This window comes from Panulirus ornatus, chromosome 12 (assembly GCF_036320965.1).
Source record: "Panulirus ornatus isolate Po-2019 chromosome 12, ASM3632096v1, whole genome shotgun sequence".
NCBI classification, from domain to species: domain Eukaryota; kingdom Metazoa; phylum Arthropoda; class Malacostraca; order Decapoda; family Palinuridae; genus Panulirus; species Panulirus ornatus.
The window spans coordinates 8760201-8766467 of NC_092235.1; the positions used below are offsets into that span (position 1 = coordinate 8760201).

Sequence of the window (6267 nt, forward strand, 5' to 3'; positions counted from 1 at the left end):
GGTAATGAAGGGAAAGTCACCACATTTACAAGCCGAGTGCACGTAGCTTATCCCACCTCGTTAGAGAGAAAACTTACCTATATTTGAATCAATGAACGGGAACAGAGAAGACAAAATTTTACTATACATTTATTATGCAAATATATATAATTTATATTACATACATTACTACATTTCCTACACTTTCCATCACAAATTTGCTGCGGTTATAACCTTGTAGTTACCATTACCTTACAACCTTAAGGATGGTGGTCTACAACACCTCTAGATTGATGGAGAGAACGAAAAGTTTCGTTTTACTATTAAGACCACAGAAATACGGTAATTCCACTTCACTACCACTAACTACTAGTTATTTTACTTGTTGATTTTCACGGCTAAGATTTTCATCCTCTGAGCGAAGCCATACAATAATCGTCCTTATCTACTCTGAGCATTGGATAGCCTCCTGATGATCAAGATTGCTGTTTTGGTTGTCCGTTTCCCTTGTTACTGCTGCGCCTCACTGCACACCTTACATGAGTGCCTTCCACAGTATTAGGGACAGCTGCTGGGCCTCACTGTAGCTACTTCTGGGACGGTTGCCAATCTTCCTCGTATTCCCTCATGACCACAGCGCCAAACCGACTCCCGCCATCAGGCCGAGACGCACAAACATTTCTGACAAAATTGAGACAACCACTTTCGCGTCAGTTTTGACACCAAGTGAATTTATACGACAATTACGTTCAAGATGCTTGGTTTTTCGTTCATGGATTGAACAGAAGCAACCAACGATGGTTGCTACTGCCCAATCCATGAAGTCCCCCCCACCACGGAAAGGTAACCAAGCTTCGGGGGGGATGGGTGTTTACCCTGACGCCAACGGAGAAACTCAATATTAGTGCAGAGATCTTTTCCTCGGTAAAGAAAGTGTAGCCGGACTCCGCCCTCATGAGGTTACTGCACGACAGCAAAGATCACCCTTTGGTAGGCTGTGCTATAGGCAGCACAGCTCCGTCAAAGATCTCACTCCATAAGTGAACTTATATAGATTCCTTTTATAACATTTTGTTCTGTCTATAAGGAACTCATCAGTTCTTCTCCAGTGAAAGCAAAAAATCATCGAGAAATTCATTTGCTTCCTCAATATCAGGATCTTGTGGCTCTGTGTGGGGGAAGGGGCTATTGGGCTGTGTGTCTGGCTGTGTCTGGAGAGCGGAGCTGGTGGTCTCTGTGACTGGCTGTATCTGGGGACCGGGGCTGGTGGTCTCTGTGACTTGCTGCGTCTGGGAAGCGGGGCTGGTGGTCTCTGTGACTTGCTGTGTCTGGGAAGCGGGGCTGGTGGTCTCTGTGACTGGCTGTCTCTGGAGATCAGGGGAAGTTTTGGGTATAAATTTCAATATACTATGAGCGATATCGTCTCTCAACCGATTCCTCTCGATCTTCTCTTGCACGGCCTTCATGATACGTTTGGGCGGCTTTCTCCATTTTCTTTGCATTTCAGTTGGTGATCCTGCGCCATCGAGCCACATGATACCAGAATAGTATCGTTCCTGTTTCCCAACGGGTCCAATCTTGGTGTCACACATGATGCCGAGGGAACCCAAATGGCGGCCGATGTTTACGTTGGAAGCCACGGGCTCGTTATGTATCTTGCAGTAACTTTCATACCGTTGCTGCAGCTCTTTCCTGCTGATAAGGTACCGCTTCATAGTAATAGTCTTTCCCTTCATTTGAACGAAGGTATTCATGAAACTAACAAAGGAAGCCTTTCCTTTATAATCCCGTTTGTAGTAACAGAAAGCCATTGAAGACGTGGATTGGGTCAGACGAAGTTACACAGACTAACAAGATAGTCCTATAATCAATGATCCTGTATCAGCACTGAACTCGAAATACGTCAGAACGACAATTTGAACCCAGGGCTGGAGGGCCAGTTGATGATATTCTCACGTCTTGCTCAACCAAGTAACCTCGGTTAGACCTTGTTTATATTTAAATATAGTAAAGCTAATATAGTGAAGCTTGATGATTCTATTTATATGGAAGTTGCAATGTAGTTTGTATATATATATATATATATATATATATATATATATATATATATATATATATATATATATATATATATATATATATATATATATATATATATATTCAATAATGGATGGAACTTGGCTCCTAAGGTGATTTTGTTGTTGGAGTGGGACCTCCAGCCATTCTGTCCAACTTTTCCCTTTCTAGACATGTGGTGGTGCATTGGGTAGTGTGGCAACCTTCGTCTTCATCTTTTTGGGTGCATGCTTGCAAACCTCGTGGAGTAGTTGTGGGGTTTGCTTCTTTGCTGCACCCGACATAGCCATCTGGGTGTAGCTATCTACCCGGGCTGGTGGGTCAGCCACCATAGCTACACGCTCACTCGGTACCTGGGCTGGTGGACGAGCAGCCTTCCTTTCTTCCATGGCTACAGTCTGCCTAACGACCTGGGGTTGTGGAGCAGCCATCCTTACTACCACCCAGGTTGGTTGGGCAGCCTTCTTTCGTTTCTTTGCTACACCCTTCTGGTTGGGCTGGTTGGGCAACCTTCTTTTTCCTCTTCTTCGATACAACCTGCCAACCGAATTCGTCTGCTGGTGGGTCCGTTTCTTTCATGGATACAACCTCTGTAGCCACTTGGGCTGGCCGGTCAACCTTCGGTTGTAGGTAAAAGTATATATATAGAATAATGTGGTTATCATCAGCAGCCAGAGGCCATTCCTCCCTCCTTGCCTGCAGAGTTCTTGATTTTCTGGAAAGTTCTACGAGATTCTGGTAAGATAAATACCATTGAGAGGACGTTGTTAGGAGACAGTCAGGTTCAGTTTAGAGTTTGTTGTGGGATGGTTCTTTTACTGTGTCGTATCAGCCAGATGGGTATTTCTTTTCACAGTTTTCGTTAAAGTTTGTTTTCTAGAAGCATAATCTAGAGCACTATTTTCCATATGTTTATCATTTTTCTTGTTATAGTTTCATTATCATCATTAGTTTTGTTATTGTTGACTTTCAGATATTTAATGTTATGTTTGTGATTCCCTTGGAAGCGTCTGACATCTTGCTAGAAAACTTTCTGGTCACAATATTTCTGCACTGGGGAGTTGATCGTATTCTTTTATTGCAGGTTTTGTTATTATCTTGCTTTACATTAAGGTCTACTGGAGGTTTTCCCAATGCTGGTTGAACATATGTCCAGCAACAGGAGATAGCGTAAGATACAGTATTGATGAAACTTATCTATCTATATACCTATCTAAATATCGCTCTATCAATCTATCAATCTAACTATCTATCTATCTATATATCTATCTTTATCTGAAAGTCAACAATGATAGAATCATTGATATATGAAGTATAACAACGTCCTCTCAATGGCAATTATCTCACCAGAATCTTCTAGAACCTTCCAGAAAACTATGAACTCTGCAGGCAAGGAGGGAGGAATGGTCTCTGGCTATTGATAAAACCATATTATTCCATATATATGTTTATATATACATATTTATGTATATATATGAATGTATATATAACGTACAGAATAATGCGGCCATTATCAGTATCGAAGAAAACTGAAAAGATGAGGTCCCACCGAGATTCGAACTCGGATTGCTGGATCCAAAGTCCAGAGTGCTAACCCTTACACCATGGGACCTGATAAGAAAAGATGTGATTTCATCTAAATGTTTTACATATAATCAACCAGAGGCCATTCCTCCCTCCCTGCCTGCAGGGTTCAAGGTTTTCTAGAAGGTTCTCGAAGATTCTGGTAAGATCATTACCTTTGAGAGGTCGTCGTTAGATGACAGTCAGGTTCACTCTATGGTTGGTGTTTGTAGTTGGTTGTCCGAGGATGTTGTTATACTTGATCAATTTTGTAATTGTTGACTTTCAGGTAGGAAGTACTCATTTACGATGCATCCTTGTACTCACAACAACCTTATGAGTCACTTCAAGATTTATCTTCACTACAACTTTATCTTCACTACACTATTAAGGTTGAAGTCAATGGTCACATTCACTACAATCTCAACACGACTGGTCTTATACCTAACCCATATTATCACTACATCCATGTAAATGTATTTCTTGCAGAATAACGCAGATATCAATGATTTCTGTGAAAGTTGACATATACAGCCTTACGTATCTATCGATCTATCTAATACCTGTTTTTACCTATCTATCTATCTATCTATCTATCTATCTATCTATCTTTCTAAATCAGAAAGTCAACAACAATATCATTAATGATACCTATAGCTACGTCCTCTCAATGGCAGTTCCTACCCAGAATCTTCGAGAACCTTCTAGAAAACCTTGAACCCTGCAGGCAGGGAGGGAGGAATGGCCTCTGGTTGATTATATGTAAAACATTTAGATGAAATCACATCTTTTCTTATCAGGTCCCATGGTGTAAGGGTTAGCACTCTGGACTCTAAATCCAGCAATCCAAATTCGAATTTCGGTGGGACCTCATCTTTTCAGTTTTCTTAGAAACTGATGATGGAACTGAGCCATATAGTTGACCTTCGATGGACATATATTTCTTACGGCCCACCATTTTATTTAAGTATGAAGATCTCACGGTAGAGAGGAAACGTGTGATATTCAAAATCAAAAGCCGCAATTGCCCTCATGGTAATGGTCGACATGTTTGCAGACAGATGACACAGACATGTGAGAAGTTAGACAAATATGGACGTTCCTGGTTGCTGTATAGCCTAGGTTTATTATCACTTGTAATGAAGGAGAAATTTTGCATATTATCCCACACCTTTTTATTTAGGCTAGGATAGGCTAGGATGACTAGGGTCCATAACGTAACAGAGCTGGGAAATGCATCATATCGGATCTGTATTTGTGCAAAATGGCGCAAGTTCGTGGAAGTGATTTACGTAATGCCGGAGAGAATCTACCTCCACCAGAAATAATCTCTCAGACCTTACAATATCTGCTGTTGGACGAGCAGGGGACATTAGACCAATATATTCCTGTAGTTTACTGCTCTTCCCAAACACGCAGCAAGACATTCGTAAAAGCGTTAAACTGAACTTTTCCATCGGTTTTCATATCTTTAATTACTTACACCAGTTCCAACATATGGAAAAAATCATTTGAGAAATCAGAAATTATTTGCCTATAAAAAGCATTTTGATCGATCGTACCAAATATTCAATTATTTTTGTATCCGACAAAATATTCAGTCACTCCTATATCCAACATTTTTCCTGCTGGCTGGTGCCGTTAAAGTCATATGGTAATTTACCGCAATTAGATTATAGATATATTCATCTATATTGAATGGCTCAGCGTGAAGAAACATATATTTTCACTAAATCCTCCTCTTCACTACACTCCCATCTTCACTACATAGTTCTAACACAACATCTTGACTACACCATTGTATGACCACATTATCATATCATTGTGTTCTTATCTTCACCACAGCCTCGGCAAAATTGATGTTTTCTTTACACATCAGGGTAGATGGCCATCTTTATGATGACAGAGAACACACATAACATATTAAACCACTTATCTTTAGTCACTTTAATCTAATTTCTGCTGATAAAAACGAATTATAAGGACAATCCTTGTGTTCTGTGACGGGACATTGCACGGGTGAAGGAACTGTTGTCAGGCACATGTATTAAACTATTGAGAAATAAACTTAACTGTATTAAAGTATTGACTTCACTATATTAGACTTCTCTATATTAAGCTATGCTAGGATATGATCAGTTCCCAGGTTATATAAGGCGGGAGCCGGGACCGAGAGCATCATTTGAGCTGTGACCTCTGTCGAGTGAACATCTCTGCTCCGCCTTGCAAGCTCCCTCAACCTTTCCTCGAACACTTCAATATAATAATGTTCACCAAGGAAGTAGGACGATCCTCCTTTGTCCAGGAGATGGAATTTGAATATGTCCATGTATTTGACATGGGCTATGGCTGTGTGGACATGGAGGTGGAATACCCAGACGTGGAAGTGATGGATGGAGTGGAATTTGGCTGTGTGGATATGGAGGTGGAATACCCAGACGTTGAAGAGATGGATGGAGTGGAATTGGTGGAAAACCCGGACGTGGAAGTCATGGATGGAGTGGAATTTGGCTGTATGGATATGGAGGTGGAATACCCAGAAGTGGAATTGGAGGAAATGGAATATGGTTGAAGCTGGGATGAACGCCATATGGATTGGGTGAAGGTTGACTTCGTAATGTGTTGACGTAAAATAGGTCAACCACTCTG

At 41.0% G+C, this 6267-nt stretch overlaps 1 non-coding gene across 1 annotated transcript; it reads right to left on the minus strand.

The window, feature by feature from the left end:
• Window positions 1-3595: 3595 nt before the first annotated feature.
• TRNAQ-UUG (transfer RNA glutamine (anticodon UUG)) lies at window positions 3596-3667 on the minus strand. The gene has a single exon. It is a non-coding gene; the product is annotated as a tRNA-Gln (tRNA).
• Between the last annotated feature and the right edge of the window lie 2600 nt (window positions 3668-6267).